This window comes from Pinus tabuliformis, chromosome 2_2, assembly GCF_031772625.1.
Source record: "Pinus tabuliformis cultivar Carrire ecotype Pingquan chromosome 2_2, CPIR1, whole genome shotgun sequence".
NCBI lineage: Eukaryota > Viridiplantae > Streptophyta > Pinopsida > Pinales > Pinaceae > Pinus > Pinus tabuliformis.
The window spans coordinates 309,888,547-309,911,010 of NC_142300.1; the positions used below are offsets into that span (position 1 = coordinate 309,888,547).

The window sequence follows — 22,464 nt, forward strand, 5'->3', positions numbered from 1 at the left end:
CCCACGGATAATAATTACCTGCATTCTTAAGAACAATCTTATTTTCCGATGCAAACTCATAAATTTTTAATGATGATAACTAAGTTTCATTATCCAATACAAGTGATGTAGGTACACCAAATCTATTGATGATGTTTTTCTTATAAAGTGAATGAATTCCTAGTAATTTACTTATCTGAGTGGAACTACTTCCAACCACCGAGTGAAATAATCTATAGTTATGAGGTTATATCAGTGTTTCTTTGATAAGTGTGGAAGGATTTCTATGATAACATAACGGCCCCACTGTTGAAATGGTTCTTCGACTGCTACTAGGAGTAGTAGGGTGGTTGAACTTGAATCATGACAAACACATTTCTTACAAACTTGGCACTTCTAGACAGAATATTGAGCATCCTTAAAAATAATGGGCAAATAATAACCAACCCTCATAACTTTGTGTGTTATGGTGTCTCCTCCACAGTGGCCACTTTCTGGTCCATCATGTATATCCTTTAGAAGCTTCTCTATATATTGCAGCTCAATGAACCTTAGCAGGACTCCATTGTGGTGCTTTTGGAAAAGCACCCCATGGACCAGTTGATATGATAGATCCTTAAAATGGATTTCCCTACTCTATTTACTTGATAAATGTGAGGGTAAGGTGCCATGTTCCAAAAATTGTCGTAAGTTTGCATACCAAGGCACTACATTGTCTGAGGAATGGCATCAATATTGCACATTTAAATTTCCTGATCCCATCCTAAGAGATCTTATTCTGGATCATCCTTTTCTTCAACTTCTAGTATGCATAGGTCATAACCCTTTATAGTATGAAATAGTTTCAAATCTAGATCATATTATTGAAGACATATCACCTAATTATCCCTCTTCTTGTGTAGCTCTTGTTGCAAAAGTAACATTCTTACTGTTGGGTGATGTACACATACAATGGTGTGAGCTTTCAATAAGTAGGGCCTAAAATACTTCACTGGCTTATATACTGCATACGCTTTTTTATCAATAGCAGGGTAATTTAATTTTGGTCCTTTTACACTGGTGCTCATAAAAAATATATGCCACTCATTTCCTCCATTGTCCTTCTGAGTTAATACCATGAAAATGGATAAATCTGAAGAAAATGTATAGAGGAGGAAATCTTGACTGCAATCGAGACTAAAAACTATAGGTGCGTCGACAATAGCTTGTTTAATCTAGGTAAAAGTGTCATTCTCCCATTTTTCCCACTCATATCATACATATTTCTTATACATTTCATATATGTGTTTTCCTATTTGTGGGTAATCAAAGGAATTTTATGAGGAAATCGATTTTCCCTAAGAAAGACTACATGGCCTTCTTATTCACTATGAATGGGATTTGTGTGATAGCCTTGACCCTCTCGGGGTTGATATTGATACCGCTCTTTCCTATGATGTGCCCTAAAAGGATCCCTTTGGACACACCAAGGATGCTCTTCTTGGGGTTCAGAGAAATTTCATTCTTCCAACACCGCTCAAATATTTGTTTTAGATGATGTACATGATCTGCCCTTCTATTCGAAAATACAATGACATCATTGAAGTGGTTAGCAATGGTTTGATCTATAAGGCCACAAAAGGCAATATTCATTTCTCTTTGTAAGTTTGGACCATCATTTCTTAGCCTAAACGACATTATTCTGAAAGGTGACATTCCCTATTTAGTCTGGAATGTAGTTTTCAATCTATTAGGTTCTGCTACTAGCACTCGATTATAACGTGAAAAATCCATCTAGTAGAAAAAACATTTTAGACCCATACACTATCTGAGGTATCTTCTCCATAGATGGCACATGATAGTTATCTTTGTTGGAAGCCAGGTTAAGATTTTCAAAATCAAAACGTAGTCATATTACTATGGACTTCTTTCTAACCAGGACGAAGTTGGAAACCCATGTGGAATGTCTAGTTTTGAAAATGATCCACACATCCAACAAATTTCTCAATTCCTTATTAACAAGGGTCTCCAGTTTCAGATGAAATTTGGGTATCTTATGTTGGAATGGTTTACTGCTTCTTTTACAGGAATCACCTAATGGATGATGTGGGTATCATAAGTCTTTAAATGATCATATGTCCAAGGGAACACAACTTGATAGTGTTTGAACAGATGAATAAATTCTTGTCACTCCTACAGGGAACAAAAAGTATAAAGATTGACATAGTTGCTATCTTGTGGGGTTCCCAAATTGGCTTATTCAGATGCGAGCTTTGGAATCTGAGTCTTTTTGTTTTTTGGTCCTCTAAACTGGTTATGCAAGTCATATAATTTCTCTAGGGACACCACACCTTTTCTCATAGTGTTTTCTCTTAGTGCTTGAGATGCTTCTTGAAGAGCATACTCGTGCTCATCCTCCTCTATGGTGATGTTTTTAAATACATCAATATTCACCGTAAAGTGTAGTATCTTCTGTTTGTCTTTCAAAATGTGTAAGTTAGCTACATTGTCGAGTAAAGATAATTTATATATAATTTCAATAGAAAAACCATTCTTCAATGGCGACATGCTAAAAACAAAGTTTTCTGATGTATGTTCTAGTGTGTTTCTAACTCTTGGAAAAAAATTATTCGAATCTTTAAAATGACTTATCAAATTCCACACCTCGTGTTGGTAGGTTTTGAGATGAGGTGAAACACAATGTATAGTAACTTGTACCTGATGAGTGACTACCTCTGAGTCATAAATTACCTTCATAAACAGTAACTTTAGGCCTATAAATTTATTTAATCCAAGTTTGATTTCTTCATATTCTATAGTTTTATTAGTGCAATCAAACTCCAAATGGAATGAAATTACATGCTTGTTGTTATGAGGGTCCATGAGGACACAACTGGCTCTGGAACCTTGCTAATTCTTATAACCATTGAAGTGAAGAGTAAAAAAATTATAAGCTACAAAGATATTTCCTAAACAATTACTACTATTATTACTAGTAATTATATGTACATATACATTACATAAATCATTTTCACCTTCTAGAGAGCAAGGAAGGAGCTCCACCCGTGTATTTGGTCGAATCGATGATGGTTGTGTGAGATAACACCTAAGGTCATCTTCAAAAAAGTAATTTCCAAAAGTTAGATCAACAAAAGCGACTAACTCATTTTCCCTTCGAAGGATGTAACAATGTATTTCATGTAAGGTTCTATTTCCACTTGGATCTAATTGTTCTTGCCCATGTATGGAAGCCACAAATGTGACTAGTCAGTTGAAAAATGCCCTTTTAATTTTCTTGACCATTTTCTACTAAGGATTAAACCACATGCTTCTGGTGTGTCCATAATTATCATATCTATACATTGATGTACTCAATCATGTTTAGATAATCATATAAGCAAATATCTAAGTTCAACAATAGCCTCGACCAGTGATCTATCCAGATGAATAATTTGTGCATTATTTTTATCCAGTTTGGAATTTATTTTCTTTGCAACAATTGATGGAATTATATTTACGGATGCACCTTAATCCACTAAAACATTGTGAACATTGTAATTGAAAAATTTGAAAGTCAATGGAAATAGAGGGCAAAGAGTATTATCTTATAATCTTACAGTGTGAATGAGTGACTCCATGGGAGCAAATGACTTACCATATACCTTATGGGAAGAAGCATTATTACCTTATGAGGTCTGCTCAAGGCCTCAGACAAGAAGTTCTTGCTATCTTGCTATTCTTGTGAGGTCAAATATCAAAATATTTACATGTTATTTCTTCATATCTTTGACTATTCCGCAATCAAGTGTAGTAAGGATTATTGAAGTGTTTGGAGGAGTGACCTTGTTTGGCACTTCCGGCATGATAGTCTTACCTCTACTATTGGAGACATTCTTCTTTCTTGTGGTAACATCTCTAGATTTGTTTGAATCTTGGGTGACTGGTGGAGTGATTTTTCTTAAAATATGTTCTCTCAACCATTTCCTTATGAGCTCTTGTTCAGGAACAAACCGTTGACTTCTCAATTTATATTGATTATTTTTCTTCTGAGTCAAGGCCTCATTTGATGGTGGTTCTTCAGTGTTTTTCTTCACAACATTGAACAAGCAACCAAAAGTATTAATTGTGTGTCTGACACTTGTAGTCTCATCAACTCCCTTGAATTTGTCCTTTTATTTTATTTGTTTATTTTGCTCATTTGTAAGAATTGAGTCAATAATCATGGAAAATTTTAGGGGCTAATATTCGCAAGCGTGCTAATTTTGCATGTGTTTACCACAAAAAAAGATTCGTTAATTTCTATTTTTTCAAAACATGTTTCACCCAAAATTTATATTATAAAATTATTTTACCTTAAAAATCGCTAAAATTTTATAGATAGACTATATAAAATTATTATAAATTTGAATGTTTTTATAGAAATACCACCAACCATTTTATAGATGTCATATCATGGACTAGTGAGATTCACCAATGTTTCTAAACGTTAAGATAAATTTCCATCCTTAAAATTTTCCTTGTCAATAATATGCTTATCTAGAGTGTTCATGTTGTGATTCCACTATGGGCATGTATTTTTTGAACGATATTCTTGGTGAAAAGAATAATATTGGTCCATGCCCATACTTTTGACATTCAGCATGAAATTTGATCTATGTGCATACTTGGATGGTTGAATCTTGACTATTATTGTTGTTGTTATTATTGAACTTCTTAAGGAAGTTAAAATTTGACGGCTTGCTCCTAAATCGGTCTTTCTTGTCCCTTTTTCTTTATTTCTGCCAATTCATTAGACATATTCTTGATAGTGTGGGTTGAGCATTCTAGATCGATAGCTTATTTGTCCTTAGCCTTTCTTGAAGAGGCTTGATACCTTTTACCCATCTCATTAGAGTCCTTGGATGATTCATCGTCAACAACGAATCCAATTGCACACAAGTCCTTCTCAACAACAATGGCTTCTTTAGAATGTTGGGCCAAACTTTGCTTCATTGCCCTCTTCCCAAACTATGATATGCTTGTTGGCAAGGCAGAACTGTAGTAATCAATTCTAATGGAGACATGAGGTATTGTATCTAGAGAAAATTGGTTCAATACCCATTTAAACCTCTTATTAAAGTCCTTTTCCTTTTCTTTTTTTTCCTCGTCTTTAGGTTCCTTAGCTCTTTTAATAACATGGTTAGGGTTTTGTCATTTCTGAAATTTTCTAGGAACAACTTCCTAAACCACCTAAAACATTGAATTCAATTTGTAGGAAAGCTATGATACCACGTGATCATTCTATCTTCTAAGGTACAAGGAAAGAGTGCACATGAAACATCGTCATAACATAGCTCGAGCATCTGTGGGTGTAGGTATAAGTTTTCCAAATGGTCTTCCACTTTGATCACCTTGTCAAGGTCCACTAGTAGAACGTGAGAAAGTAGTGACTAAGTGACTAAAAACATTAGTCACCACAACTTTTCCAAGTGAAATACTACCAAAAATGAACAATCTTAAGAAATCGAACTAAAAACGACTAACATAAATCAGTAATTTAGTCGCGGGTTAAAATATGTGACTAGCTAATAAGTAATACAACTAAAAAATGACTAACATTAATTACTAATTTAGTCTAAGAATAGAAATACAACTACCTCACAAGTACTACAATAATATGAATCAATTTTTTATGTTATTGATCTTAATTGTGTCAAACGATCTAAACTTACAAGTGATAGGGGATTGAAAGGTTTTTAAAGATTGGTTGAAAGGTTATCCTTCCTTAATCACTTCTTCATCCTCACATGGTGTATAGGTGAGCCGACTTTTCATTATTTATCTCTATTAATTTGTAATTTTAAAAATATATTTTTTAATAAAAAAAAATATTTTATGTATTTTTTAAAAATCTATTCATTGAATCTAATTGGACCTAGTTCCAGTTTGAAATTAATTGGAAGAGAAATTTTAATTTTTAAGACTATAATATCAAATAAAAACTACTTTCGTTTCATATTAACTGACCAAGATCCATTTTAACCCCAGATCTATACATCGTCGAGAGGGATCCAATCTCTCGAGGTGCAAATGTTTTTTTCTAGTGAAAAACTTAGGGAAATGTTTTCACCTCGAGAGATTGGATCCCTCATGGTACTTAATAGTTATAGGGTTAATATAAATCTAGCTTGGTTAAATAATACTATATAATATCTATACTTTTATTTGTGTCTATTTGTTATTCCCTCTCTCTATGTCACCCCCGAAACATACACACACTCTCTCTCCCTCTCTTCCCCTTCTCTGTCTATCTCTCTCTTCCCCTTCTCTCCCTTTGTATCTATATCCTTCTCTCTATTCCCTCCCACTCTCCTCTCTCCCTCACTCTCTCTCCATGACTCCCTTGTCACCCCCTCTCTCTCTCCACCTTTCTCCCTCTATGCTTTTATTGTTCCCTCCCTCTCCTACCCCTTCCAATTCCATCTCTCTCTCCTCATATCTATCTTCCTTCCTCTCTATCCCTTATCTCCCACCTCCCTCTATCTCTCACCCCCAAATCACTCTCCCTCTCCCTCTCTCTCTCTTCCGTCTAGCTCTATCACTATCTGCCCCCTTCCGTGTTCTTCTCCATCTGTATGTCTACATCTCTCTCCCTTCCCCTTCTCTCCCTATATTTATCCTCTCCTTTTATTTCTCTTCCCTCCTCTCCTCTCTCCCTCACTTTCTCTCCATCTCTCCCTTTTCACTCCTCTCTCTCTCCACCTCTATCTATCTATGTCTTTGTTCTTTCCTCCCTCTCTATCCCAATCCAACTCCAACTCCATCTCTCTCTCTCTCTCCCCTCTCTCTTCCTTCCTCTCACTCCCTCTCTCCCACCTCACTCTCTCTCCACCCTATCACTCTCTCTTTCTCTATCTCTTTTCCCTCCAATTTTTTCACTATCTCCCTCCCTCTCTCCACCCCCTCCCCAAGTCTCTTTTAAATTTGATCGCGTTGTATTGTGTTTAAGAAATTATCTAAATTAAAAAGACTTAATTGGTTGTAAAATATTAAACCTATATTTTGGATCAATTATGTCAAAGAAAATAAAATAATGAAAAAGTTTAAAAAGACATGCACTATATTTAATATATCATAATTAGTAAATTTAATTGCTCTTATTACTTGGATCCTTAACTAAGATGGAAATAAATATAAAGAAACAACATAGGTCCATCTTAGCTTAATTTTATTAAAATCTTAATATGGGAATATTTTTTGCAGTTGTGAGGATAGAGGGTTTAGATATATTTCAAATTGTAACATTTTCCATTTTAGATTCAATTATAAAAAAGTTTTAAAATTAAATTAAAATAAAATATTTTTACTATGAAATAAGTTATGGTTTTTTTCCATGTGGTATTGATAATCCATGGTATTGTAACAAATCTGATTTACAAGTTAATATCCATGGTATGGTGAGGGTGAATATCCATGGTTAAAAATCTTGTCATATTGTTATAAAATATTCTGATTACGAAATAATTTATGTTTTTTGGGCATGTGGTATTGATAATCCATGGTATAGACCCATTGTATTGTAACAAAGGCTGTTTTTTATAAGTTAATAACATCTACCGTAATATGGGGGCGAACAGTTAAGAATCTTGTCATATTGTTATAAAATCTTTTGGTTTTGAAATAACTTATGGTTTTTGGACATGTAGTATTGATAAGCCATTGTATTGCCCCATGGTATTTTAACAAAGCCTATTCACAAGTTAATAACAAAATTAAAATATAACAAATTGAATTTTATTATTTTTATTAATTTAAGTTTTTAATGTTAATTGAGGCCATATTTAAATGTTTACACTCATCCCAATATAATTTTTAACTTCGTATTCTTCTTTTTGATTTAGCGCCTTCCACAAAAATAAAAAATTCTTATTAAAAATAAATCATTTAACCCAATTAAAATTTATATATTTTATTTTATATTATAAATATTTCTTTTATTTTTTCCATTATAAATATTTCTTTTCTTTTTCATTTCTAGTTTACAACATCACATTGTAGCATTGCATTTTTCTCTACCTTGTTCATATTTGTGTGGAAATGCCAAAAGAAGAAAGCCCATCAACATGATTTATGGATTTCATGGGATTCGAATCCCATATGGAGTTTCCATGGTGAACACCTTAGGAGAGCATCAATGATTAGATGGAGGAAGGGCAAGGTCATTGGGCATGGATAATTTGGCCATTTGTACATGGGTATGAATTTGGTCTCTAGAGAGTTCTTCCTTTTTACTAAAGTTGATTTTTGTTCTTATGGGTAAACAATTTCGAGGGTTTATATGATCAAAGAATCAATTTCATCTAGAGTTGAGGGTTTAATAATTATGATAATGCAGATCTTGATTGCAACCAACAATTCATCAAAAGACAATGCACAAGTAATAATTTTGCATGTCCTTATTGTACAAAGGGTTAAATAATATGATAATTCAGATCTTGATTGTGGCCAACAATTCATCAAAAGACAATGGACAAGTAAGCATTTTTCATTTCCTTATTGTACATATCAGTTCGCTCCTCCCTAACTTTTCTAGGGTCAGAATGCATGAAATTTTATTTTTTCTTCTCACCTTTTTTGAGTGCCTGATTATTTGTGTAATGGACTCTACCATGCCCAAATTCAAAGGACTAAGGGCTCGAGTGATGAAGGAAAATTTTCTTGTAGGATGAAAATACTAGACTTTCCTCAAACTTTGTTACATGAAATTAAAATTTCTTATAATCATGAACATAAAATATTTTTTGTTTCATCCTTAGATTATGATATCAATGCTTATTGTTTTAAACCATGTTACTATATTTTAAGTATAATATACTAATATCCATTAAACCTTACACCTCTCCAAAGATTAGGTTAATTTTAGCTAAAAAGAAGGAACCTGAATGCCTTTTGCAATTTAGACTCAATGCTTACAGACAATGATTAAAAATGAAAGAACCCAAATGGTCTGATAACTTTTACCCACCCACCCATCAATTTCCAAGACCTTTGCTATTATTCTGAACCTAAACACAGAGAGTAGAAGAAGAAGAGAGTGGATGGGGTGGACCCTCACTTGCTTGATACTTTTCAAAAACTAGGCATGCCCTTGACTAGAAGAAGATAGATGTTGTTTATGACATCATTTTCATTGTTACCATGCATAGGTATACTCTATATGCAGTTGAGGTTATCTTTTGTTTGTTATAAGCGGTAATTCGGGAGTACCTTGATCTAGTTAGGAAGTAGCTTGTCAAGGTTGTTCCTCCTGCTGATAACTATTATGCTCCATTGTAGTTTTTTTTAATGATAGCTCCTTCTATTAAATCCAAAAGCACACTTTTTCACCCATGGAAATATCCACTTATTTAAGGATGAATGAGATGGAGACCAGAAATTTTGAGAGGATTGCTATTCTTGTAGATGAGAGGAGTTTTGTGAGGTGAGAGGAGTTATGTGACATATATTGAAGGATGCACTACACCATGTTATGACACCAATTATCTCGATGCCACAATAGTGGATCTCTATTTGACTGAGGGAGAAATGATAAAGTATTCCACTACAAATAATTCATATGTTAGGGACGAGGAATGCAAATGTGGGATTTATAATTTTATTATGAAAATAGGTTTGTGCAATGGAGACAAATCAAGGATTTCATGGACCTGATTAGAGACTTGTTCAATAATCACCTGGAAATAATCAAGCATTGTTTTGAAAGGACATGATACAATTGGAGAGTTCTATTCTATTTCCTTGAAAATAGCTATCAACAGGGGGGGGGCAAAGATGATCCATATAGGGAAGAATTGCAGGAGTAGGATTGTTTCTAAAATTATATCTATAGGAAAGTCAAGGAACTACTACATACGATTAATGCAGGTGCAACCAAATTCTCATAATGCAAGGAATTGTTCACATTGTGATTCAATGCTAATCGATGACCAGGAAATTGCAAATAATTATTGTTACATTTAGGTACAATTTGAGTTGCATTCTAAAGTCTCTAATTTCATTTACTCATAGTCATTCTTATGTCCTTATCTCTCTTCATTTCATTTGTGTAGGATTGTAATGGGTTAAAAAAATCAAGCATATCACTAAGTAAAATAGACACCCACATATCACTAAATGTCATTGCGCATAATCTCTATTTTTAATACAATTATAATTGAGCAATATGATGTGTGCACAACTAAAAATCCTAGCAAGCATGATGAATCTAGTTTTATCATCAAAATTGAAACCAAGAATCATAAAAGATCAATAAATATGTGACATGAAGTAAAAAACAAAATAAAATATTCTATGCCAACATTGTCTATTTAGTGCAAGATACTACTAATATTTCATAATTTTCAGAGATGGTGGATGTCGTGAAGACACCCTCAAGCAAAGTTACTGACTTCAAGATAAGATGGTCAATGCAAATATTTACTTTAAATAGGCTAAATTTAGGTAATTAAAACAAGTTTGAAAATCACTAGAAACACCACCCTGCTTATTTTAAATAGGCTAAATTTATGTAATTAAAACAAGTTTTAAAATCACTAGAAACACCACCCCCACATCATTTTATTTCCAGTTGTACAAAATAATATTGAATAAAATTATGAACACTTGCATTTAAATTGACCGTACATAAAATAATAAACAAGGTTGATTCTTTTAAAAGCTATATCCATGATTAAATATAAGATATGACAAGGATGTCTCATAATTTTAAAGGCTATATCCATCACCAACTATAAGATAAGAGTTGATGAGATGAGAAAACGTTTGTCTTGATATAACATGTAAATGTCATATTACTTATAACTCATGCATATTGTATCTTATTGTGCATATGTTAATTGTATAACTCCCATATTGGTAGTTTTTACATTTAAATTGTCAAATATGTAGAAGTTACATTACACTAGCTTAAATCCACACACAAACAAAATATCACAAATATGGCAAGGGAATGAGTAAGCATTTTCACACTGGTTGAAAATTTTCCCTTGGTTGGTGAAGAACCAATTCAATGCTATTTTGGTGGAGTATTAAGTTATTAACTAAAGATAAAAAAAAATGTTATTCTCTTAAATGATTGAACAAGGATATTTAGAATGTTATATAGAAGTTACATTTCACGTAGCTATAACTACCCTAACGTAGCTAATATTCCAACTCCATTTTTTTATATAGAAGTTACAGTTCAGGTAGCTATAGAAGTGACATTTATGTGTTTGAGGTAGAAGTTACACTTTACATAGCTATTTTTAGCACCTAAATCTGCCCTAGGCTAAAGGAAGGCAAAATTCAGGGTAACCACAAACCACGCTTAGTCTAGTAGCTAGCCCTACTAGAACAGGAGAGGGCTCTCTCTGAGTCACGCTCAGTGAATAGATAAGCAAAAAACAATCTGAGATGACTTACAATGAAGTATTGATCTTAGGCTAGTAAGTGAATAGGGATACAAGAAACAATTTCTATGAATGACTGAGCTTCTGGGATGGTATGGGACCAAAGGTCAGCAAAGAACAGAGAATTTAATACAAAGGCACAGATTACTTCGTGAGTCAAGGCAGGCGGAAAGTGTAGCAATTTAGTTTGAAATAATGCAGAATGGAGAGATTGTTTAGGAGAGTGAAAAGGGCATAGGAACATGAATCCTTTTCAACAGAACAAGAACACTGAACATGAAATTTTCCCACAGGCAGAGCAATAAAATTGAATTCTACCTTATCTAACTCAGGAAATTTCACTGGAAATGAACATGAATTGAATTATGAAACATAACAAAATGCATATGAAAACATAAGAGACACATTTGCTACACTCACAACCACATGAATCTCATGAAACAAAGCTACTGCCTTTCATTAATTCTCTGTCACAAATATATAGTGAAGAAGCAGAGTTTCTTTCCCACAGTCTCCCAGAAGTTACAAGCTAACCAACCCTTTGCAAATGGTTTGCATACAATATATAGAATGTGATATGAAGAGATAGAACGCCCAAGGGTTGGGGAGTTACTCGAATAATTACAAAATGGAGGTGAAGAGCCAACCATCAGCTACAGGTGCAGCGTTACAAACATGACAAATGGCTTGGGTGACCGTTTGCCTTCCTTCGCCACTTGGATATAAGCCAATTTGGAGAGAAAATACTTTAAATTCTGCCTTAGGTGCCAAAAAACCGAAATGTAGATGAGCGGGCCCACTTGGAGAAGTCGCGAAGCGAAATTTCACGAAACGGAGGTAAAATTGGGCTTTTTTCCTATATGCGTCGCGCCCTTTTCTATGTGCGCTGCACCACTTTGGAGCCTATTTTGAGGAACTTGCAGGAGTCCAAAATGTTCCCAAGTCTACTTGTTCGAAAGCCTGTCCTGTCTACTTTCCAACCCAAGTGGAATTTCTGAATTTGGTGCTCATTTGCCCCTCCAAAATCTTCATTCTCCCAAGACTGCTTCCTATGTGTCAAAATAGGGGCAGAGAGGTCATTTTTTAGGTGTTTTTGACCTCCTGGAGACTCAGATCTTGCCCAAATTTCTTGTCCAAGCACCAGTAGTCGTGATTTTTCATGCTAAATCCAAAAATATGAACCATTCTTCATTTGGAGCTCCCAATTTTTAGCGAGATAAAAAACCTGTGTTTTGCCCAAAAATTTGTCATGTTACCAAAATTGCCCCAAATTTCTTGAAATTTGGGCTGGAGGTTCTCTAAGAGGCACTATGTTGGGCCATAGAAGCTTCAGCCAAGATTCAAAGCCGATCTTGCTCTTTTGTCTCTTTTGCCTCTTTTTTTGCTTTGCTCAATTTTGCCTTCAAGCTCCTTATCCGGGCCTTTACACTCATATTTCGTGCCCTGTATGATAAACCATCCTCCTCAGTATGGTTTTGTCTCTGTTGGCCTTCTCTAGCAGTCTCTCCAGGTGGATGTTGACTCTCTCAAGATTGGCCTCTCGGTACTCATTGATCTCTTGCTCCAATGACATGAGCTCAACTCTTCTCCTTTGTGCAGCTTGGCGATGCTCACGAATGTTTTGTAGCTCCATGATCGTTCGCTGATCCTCAAGCTATTTGTTCCCCTACTCTAGATATTTCATGTTCCATTTGGCTCTTTCTAAATCAAGGGACAAGTCTTCAATCTCTGATTGCTGCTCCTGGATGATCTCTCTAAGCTCCGCATTTGTCAGTTCTGTATCTGTCTCATCATCATGAAGGAGAACAAATTATGTCTCTCGTTCACCTGCTAGCTCACCTGAAGGCCCCTCAGCATGCATTGGCTCCTTACCTCTATCCTGTTCCTGTGTCGTCGATGTAGGAAGTGAGGCCCCTTCCACCCCAGGTGGAGATAACACTCGCTTTGCCGCTGCAAATAAATGTCTACTGCCTCTCTGATAGGTGATGAATACTAGCATACTAGCGGTCTCATGGCGCTCATACTGATGAGAAGGACCACCTATCTCATGCTCTATCTCTGATACTACCTGTGGAGTGTTGAAGAAGTCATAGGAGATGAAGTCCTCCCAAGCAATGCCCTGCAATCCCAACTGATGATCCACCAAAATCCGGACAAGAGCAAAGTGATAAACAATGTTAAGCTGCTGCTGAGGGGTCTTATGCTGCATGAAATTGTTCATCCTCTCTATGTTCCTGCAAATGAAAAATGGGAGGTTCATCATCCACACCCTGGTAAAGTGCATGAGCAACCTGATGTGATAGGCATATAGGCGAGATAACCTCCCCTCACAACTGAAGTACTTCATGATCAATTTCATGAGTGGAGCATACTAATCTTTCAAATATCTGAATGGGAAGACTCTTGTGAGATGCCTCAAACAACTGGCCTTGATGTAAGGCTCATGGTATTGCCTATCCACCTTGTTCTTCTTATGCCACTGTTCTCCAACATTTGGTATGCCTGTTGCCACTGAGATAGTTTCGGGTGTCAATGTGAAGGTGACCCCGGCCAAGATAGACTGACCTCCATGTAGGTAAAGCACAAAAAGACGAGCCAACTCATGATGAACTCTAACATTTGCCACCCTTTGACAAAATTCAAAACATGCTAGGTGCTGGAAACATGACATAGCAAGAGGGCATGCCTGCAATTCAGTGAGGGTGTTTGGCTCATCCCTAACATGTTTTCCACTCCTGTGATGTCTCCTAGGGGCCTGTTCTCCTGAAGCTGTATCACTGTGAGTTTCCACCTCATACTCTAATGAACCCTCAGATGCCATGACTGTTGTTTATATATTGTATTAAGGCTGCCCTTTGATGATGGTGAAGCTGGGTGTTGTTTGTGATATCTTGCAATTGATGTGCTTCACAAAAGATTTGAGGGAGTTTTGGCACGTTTCTGGTGCTTTGTCTGTGTGCGCCGCGTGCAAAACCCAGTGCGCCGCGCTCTGGGTGTGCGCTGCACCAGTTAGGAATTTGCACTGCGGGCGGGCTCTGTGTGCGCAATGCCCTGTGTGTACGCCGCGCCCCTGCCTATATGCGTTGCGTGCCTGTAATGGCCTCCAAACTTGCCCCAAACCACGCGATTGCACTCTCCATGACTTTGAAATGTTTTCCCTCTGCCTTTGATTGCACAACGACTTTGATTTTGGTGGGAATTTTTATATATAGACTTGGAGGTCATGATTTGAATTTTTCTTTTTTCAAAAAACCCACTTTCTAATGTTATGTTTGACACTTTTTCACTGACTTTAAAACAACCCTGATTTTCACTTTTCCTCTGAATTTCGCTCAAGTGACGAAATTTTCGACACTCTTTGTAGGGATTGCTTGACAGGAAATTTGGCCACGGAAACCATGATTACAGGTGAAGAGATCAACTGAAGACTTTTTTGAAAATTTTATCACCCATGACACTGTTTGACTTTTCTTCAAAACAGAGTTTTGGAGAACAGTCGAAGTTTATCAATATGACGATGAAACTCTGTGAATCATTACTTTACAAGGGCATCACTCTGGCCTGCATGGATTTACTAGACATATTTAAAGACCAAATTGATTTAATCCCTAGACCTAATGACCGAAAATGACTTTTGTCCATTAAAGGACCAGACCTTGACTATCATGGACTTTCGTGGTCATTGACAAAAGTCCTAAGCCAGCAGGAGCCAGACATGAGGGGAGATGACTAGCATGACCTTCTCCGTCAGATCATGGCATGCCCCTAGCGGAATGCAGTTGAATGAATGGAGCGGGACACCTAAAAATGAAATGCATAAAGAGTTTTGATCTCTGACGGAGGGTTGACCAGACCGACTCTAACATTGGCTCCAATGAAGGATGGTAGCTCCTTAGAGGTGCCAAGAATAGCAGATCTCTGGAAGAGCTAGATAGTGCCTTCATCCATTGGGCTATGGAGTCATTTTTCAAAAAACAACACAGGACTCTAACTCATTTATGAAACTAAAATGAGCAAAAATTGACTCAAACTTGACATTGAAATGACTCAAAAACTAACTTGACAAACTCAAACCAAACTGAAATAAAAATGGTATTTACAATGACAGTGGAAGCAGCATTAATAACTCAGAAATGGTACCACTTGAGCAGTCGACCATTGATCGGCCCTCTTGGACAATCTTCCCCATTCATTTCCTTCAGAAGAAAGGCATTTTGACCCCTATATGTTGCAATCTTGAAATGACCTTTCCAAAGATTCTCGAACTTACCGTGCTTACCTTTCTCCTCATTCCTTGCATCCCACTTCAGCACCACATCATCCAACTAAAATTTATCTGCCTTTGCTTTTTTGTCATAAATTTTCTTGATCTTCTCCTGCAATTTGGATGTGTTCTTGAAAACGTCTTCTCTTGTTTGCTGCAAGTGGACCAATTGATTCAACCTTCTTTGCACGTGATCTTCTGCACTGCTGGCCTCCTGAAGAAGTTTGACTACCGAGATAGCGAGAGAGGTAGGAAATACTATATCAAATCCATAAACAAGCTCAAACGGTGACATACCAATGGACTTTTTGTGACTGATCCGATCTGCCCAAAGCGCATAGACCAACCTCTTATTCCAGCTCTTTTTATTTATTTCCAGAAACTTCTTGATGAATCCACCAATCCATTGCCTTGCAGATGATAGGCAGATGAGTGACCCAAAATGATGTGATATTTATGACAAAATTCTACCATCCTTTTTGTTCTGAAAGCTGTTGCATTATCGGTGATTAGCTTATTCGGACAACCAAAACGAGACAAGATGTTATTTTCAAGAAATGAAATGATTACCGTATCTATAGCTTGTCTGGTGGGAGTTGCCTCAATCCATTTTGTGAAATAATCTGTCGCTGTGAGGATCCATCTATGCTAACCGGAAGAAGCAGGATGAATTTCACCAATGAAATCCAACCCCCACTGCTGGAAAGGAGCGCTCACCTCAATAGGCTTAAGTGGCAAAGGCTGTAACTTCTGTTTTCCTTCAAAAATCTGACATTTATGACAGCGCTTGACCATCAGGGAAAATTTTAAGAACCCCCCCTAAATTTATAAATATAATAAATGGGCGAATCTCCATGGTATATAGGAAAAATGGAAGGCAATTTTATCAATAATATAATATGTATATATAATTTTTTGGCGAATCTCTCACCAGGCATGGTGAATATTTTACTCAATTATAAAATCTTGTAAGATCTTGGCGAGTCTTTCACTAAATAATAAAACTTTGTAAAGTCCTAGTGAATCTTAGCATAGGCTACATGCTGGTTTAATTCCCCCATTTAAATAGGCTACATTCCAGGTGAATACCATGGGTCAATACCATGTGCCATTTTGGTGAATACCATGGGTCAATACCATGTGCCATTATTATTTTTATTAATTCTAATATTAGGGTTAAAAATGGTATTTTGCATGGTATTAATAACAATCTAGTCCATGGTATTTGTCCCATAGTATTTTGGCCATAGGTTTCACCTAAATATAACCCATTTTTTTAGTGTTCGTAAATATAAGGTGACTTATGGAGTAAATATAAAAAAATGTTTTATTTGTTTACCATACCTCTTGTTTATTTATATTTTTATTAATTTACCATACCTCTTTTACAAATATGGTATTTGGCCCATAGGATTCACTTAAATAAAACCTCTTTCTTGAGCCTTCATAAATAGAACGAGGGTTATGGACTAAATATAAAAAGAGGTTTTATTTATTTACGATACGTCTAGTTTATTTATATTTTTATTTATTTACCATACCTTTTGAGTAAGTATGAAAAGACATTTTATTTATTTACCATACCTCCACTTTACTTATATTTTTATTTGTTTACACCCTTACATGTATATAAGGTGACTTATGGAGTAAATATAAAAAATGTTTTATTTATTTACCATACCTCTCATTTATTTATATTTTTATTAATTTACCATACCTCTTTTATAAATATCGTATTTGGCCCATAGGATTCACTTAAATAAAACCTATTCTTGAAAATGGGTGAATGGATTCACTTAAATAAAACCTATTCTTGAAAATGGGCGAATGGAAGTTTGTAAGTCCTAATTTCAAGGGCTAAATTTACCTTTTTTACCCTCTCCCTTAAAATAAGGTGGGCTATTTGAGGTGATTTGTAAAAATGTACTATGATACAAAATATTCGCCCACTAAAAATTTAAAACCCCTTAATTTCACCAAAGGGTGAACATTCGCCCCTAAGATTATCCTGGTTGACCATCTTATATACATCAGCAAACAATGTCAGCCAATAGTACCCTGCTCTCAGAATTTTATTTGTTGTTGACTTCCAAAAAAGGTGACCACCACACTCTCCTCCGTGGAAATCCTCCATGACTTTCTTTGCCTCCTCTTCCGCCAAACAATTTAACAAAATGCCACCGGGATCTTTCCAATACAACGCAGAATTTAAAATGCAAAACTTGGCAGCTTTCAACTTGAGTGTTCTCGCTTTGTTTCTAGGCATGCCAGGTGGTGGTCACAAATTTTTAAGCACATATATGATATCTGAATACCATGGAGAAAGAGAAAACATTTCAAATACTTGCATTGATGATGATTCTTCATTCTCATCGGACATAGCAGCGATCAGGTTTATGTCCAAGGCATGCAAGTTTGATTCGGCCATTAGCTTTGCCAATCCCTATCCTTTGACCAGCTTTGTGGGCTTTATTTCCACATCGTATTCCAACAAGGCTGCAATCCATTTGCCTCTTCTTCCTTCAGGATCGGTCTGCACTAAAACATCTTTTACAGTAGCGTTAGGTACATAGGCCAGAATATGAGAATGTAGAATATATACCCGAAAATCTTTCGATGCCTTCACAAGTACCAGGGCTTGTTTCTCAATGATGTTGTACTTAAGGCTGCATCCCTTATAGCTTTTCTTAAGAATGCAATGGGTCTTTCATGGTCATCTCCTTTCTGCAATACTACTACTGCCATAGTGTGTTCCGAAGCAAACGAAAACGATATGAAATCCTGAGTGTAGTCCAGGCTGACTAGAACAGGAGCTGAAGAAAGAGACAATTTGACCAAATTGAAAGATTTTACAGCCTCCTCCATCCATTTCACTTGGCTGTCCTTCTTAAGCATGTTTTTCATTTCTCTTAAGTGTTCAGCAAGATTAGGCACAAAGCGATGTAGAAAATTCATCTTACCATTGAACGATTGTATCTCTTTTTTATTCTGGGGCAGATCGATTTGCTGAATTGCTTGCACACATGCTGGGTCAATACGAATGCCATCTCTTGAGATAATATGCCCGAGTAATTTGCCTTCCTCCATGGCGAATAAGCCCTTCTTCGGATTCAACGAAAAATCATATTTTCTGCACTTTTGAAAGATAGTTTTTAGATGGTGCATGTGTTCTTCATCAGATTTGGAAAACACCGTCAAATCATCCAAGTACACCACCAAAAAGACATCCTTCTCATTTGCAAAAGCCAAGTCCATTGCATGCTGAAATGTGGCACCTGCATTCTATAAACCGAAAGGCATTTTGGTGTAATGAAAGGTTCCACATGGACTGGTGAATGCTGTTTTGTCCCGGTCATCTTCATGGATAGAAATTTGGTTATATCTGTAATAGCCATCAAGTAGTGACATACGAGATGCCCCCACTACTCGCTGAAGTATATGGTCCATTTTGGGTAGTGGATAGTTATCCTTCAATGAAACTTTATTGAGATTTTTGAAATCAATGCATAAGCGGATCTCACCTATCTTCTTTAGTACGGGCTCCAAGTTAGATATCCAATCTAAAAATCTGATGGGCACAATGATCCCTGATTTGTACAACCTGTTTACCTCCTTTTCAATAGATGGCAGCAACTTTGGATTTATCCTTCTCAACTTCTGTCTGAATGGTTTTTGATTGGGCTTGATGGGTATAGTGTGCTGAATTATATTGGTATCATATGTCTTTAAATCAGAATAGTCCCAAGCAAACATATCTGCAAATGAAGCCAGCAAACTGATGTATTTGTCCTTGATCTTTGGTAGCAATGCTTTGGACAGTTTTACCAACTTAGGATTAGCAGCTGTTCCGATGTTGACCTCTTCTACACCCTTCTCTGTTGGCTGCAATGTTGGCTTGCGGGCTACATCATCTTGATCAAAAATTTCTTCTAAAGGTATCAAGCCTTTAGGAATAACGTTATTCTTTAGCTACAACACGTCCATTTCATTGATCTGTACTTCATCTATACCATTCCCTTTACCATCGTCATTTTCTACATCTATTGAGGTTTCTTTGAACTTGCCTTTGTTTTGCAGAAAATCATTAATCTCCTCATCATCTTGAAACACTTGCCAATATCTCTGATTGTCTGGAATGGTTGGACGATGCTTGACATGGATTTCGAATTTATTGCTAGAGTTCATTGGGATCTTCAAACTACTTGCTACCTTGGGAAGAGCATGAGCAATACTATTTTGTATACGAGGCACACATGTCAAGGTGTATTCTGAAAATAATTTTAGGATGTCTAGAACTGCATTACGGTAGGCCCGCATCCTAGGATGCTTTGCTTGATACTCGCCTATGACCTGCTTTATTACCAATTCGGAGTCGCCATATACCGAAATCCTCTTAGCATTCAGCTTTCTTAAAATCTTCAGGCCAGCAATCAGAGCTTCATACTCAGCTTCATTGTTTGAACACTCAAAAGCCAACTTGTAAGAGCAAACCCTCACGTTACTAGGCACTTTGTTTGGGGTGGAGAAAGGACTGCGTACCCAAATTCCAATTCTAGCGCCATCATTTCCCATTGCTCCATCAAAATCCATGGTCCACAAAACTTCTTCCTCCTCTTGCAAGTGTTGGAAATCTGTTTGTTGTGCCTTGTATGCTTGCTATCCATTACTTTCAGCTGATTGACCAACATTGTTCTGCTGTTCTTGTCCTTATTTCTTTAAAATTTCTCTGAAATTTTCTGTTATTTCTGGAATGTTATCTGCTTCAACTAATTGACTATCTATATCATTTAAACTATCTAAATACAAAACAAAAGACTCTAAATCTATATGTACATAGTTAATTGGATGATTTATTGGTTTCTCCTTGCTTGTGATCATGTATTTCATTTTTTGTTCCCGATACAATTTCCTCATTTGTCCAAACACCGGAATCGTTGCATAGGAGAAATCTAGCTGTAGTGTCCCTTTCAATTTCGCTACCCAAGACCTGGAAAGAAGCATGCCAAACCTGGGAGGAATATCTACTACAACCACATCCATCAAAACATTCTTCATTGGGAGCTGATCCAGACTCACAACCAAGTCTTTGATGAGTCCTATACATCTTACTCTGCTGGAATCAAATGAATAGAGATCGTGGTATTGTCGGGTGATGTCCAGACCAAGTTTATCCATGATAGCCTTGGGCATGAGATTGTGAGAGGCTCCGGAATCGAACATGGCATCGTGTAACACAAAATCATGCAATCTTAAACTGATGTAAAAGGGTGGCACATCACTATTAGGAGACTCACCATTCGATGCTGGTCCAAAAATCATTTTAGGCTGATCGTCTTCAACATTCACCATGTCAGACATTGGGTCCAAATTCAACATCTTAGATATTTGTCCTCTATAATTGCTGTTCTTCATTATTTCAGTCAAGGGGATGGATACTTTTAATTTGGAAATCTCATTCTCTAAATTAAAAGCAGGAATATTTTCTACCTCTTTGACTGGGATTTCTTTCTTTTCCTTTTCTTTTGATGCAGCTTGCTGATGTGATTGTTCTGCTGATGTTGATTTGCTGCTCTCCGGACCAACCACCTCTTTTCCTTTCCTTTGTGTAGCTGATGAATCATTCTTTGATGCCTCAACATCCTTCCTTTTCTTAATTGGTCTGGCCGACACATCTATGTTTCTAAGTGAATATCACTGCTGCTGTGTGGACAGAGCATTCATATACCCCCTTTGGTACTCCTCTTATTCTTCTTGTAAAACAGTGTCACTTGCTAGAATGAAATCTGCATCTTGGTGTGTACCTGAGCTCACCGCACACTCCTCTTCTTCAGTAATGTAAGTAGGTAGCTCATCTAGAGTAAAGAGGTGGTTTTCTTCACCTATTACATTCTCGTCCTCATCTGACTCCGGTCCATGCACAAAATTTTGTTGCAAAGGTGTCTGTACTAGCTGTTGTGCTATCTGCTCTTGGGTTCACTGTTCTCTCTGTCTTATTCTATATTGTGGTTGTTGCTGACCATGAAAGTTAGGATTTCTAACTTGTGGCTCTGGTTTATCAAGTTTCACCCTTTCAAGCATCTGCTCTACCTTCTTGAGCAATTGATCCATTGAGGAAGACTCTTCCTTGACTGTGACCTTCTTCTCTGCCATTGCTCTAGCTCTTTTGGACAGCAGATTTGCTTCAAAGCTGACTGCTATCTTCTGCATGTCTTCCATTATGGTCGGTTCTCTCTCTCTTAATTGATAAGCCATGTCAGCATCAAAACCATCCGGGAACTTCACCATGGCTAGTCCCACAAGTGGCCTTAGATGATCTAGAATTTCTTTATAAACTGTATTGAACCTAACACAATAATCTTGGACCGACTCACCAGCGTTTCGTTCGATTTGCTCATATTCAGCCAGAATTTGAAGAGGATTCTTTTTCACTTCCCATCGGTTTATGAATTGTCTTTGTAGGTCGGCCAAGGTAGCGATACTTGCCGCCGGCAAACCTCTGAACCATTTCCTCACATCACCTGCAAATGTCTGTGCAAGGAGTCTCATTGCCACATTCTCCACATCGATCTCATGAAGTTCATAGAAATCAACCATTTTGTCCACATGTTGCTGAGTAGTAATGTTGTTAGGAGTGCCATCAAAAAATGGGATTTTGCCTTGATAATCTGTGGGCATATCATCTAGAACTTGAGGTAGAACAAGGGGTGCAAAACGAGCAGCCATCACTCTTGGTGGATTTGGCCTTGGAGGTGTTGGAGGAGTTTGCATAGTTTGTAAGGGGCTAGCAATTGGAGTTTGAGGCTGTGTCGCAAT

The 22,464-nt window shown here is 36.7% G+C and overlaps 1 pseudogene; it reads right to left on the reverse strand.

The window, feature by feature from the left end:
- LOC149192524 (glutathione S-transferase F10-like) overlaps window positions 1-21,867 on the reverse strand; it is a 31,643-nt pseudogene extending 9,776 nt beyond the window's left edge.
- Between the last annotated feature and the right edge of the window lie 597 nt (window positions 21,868-22,464).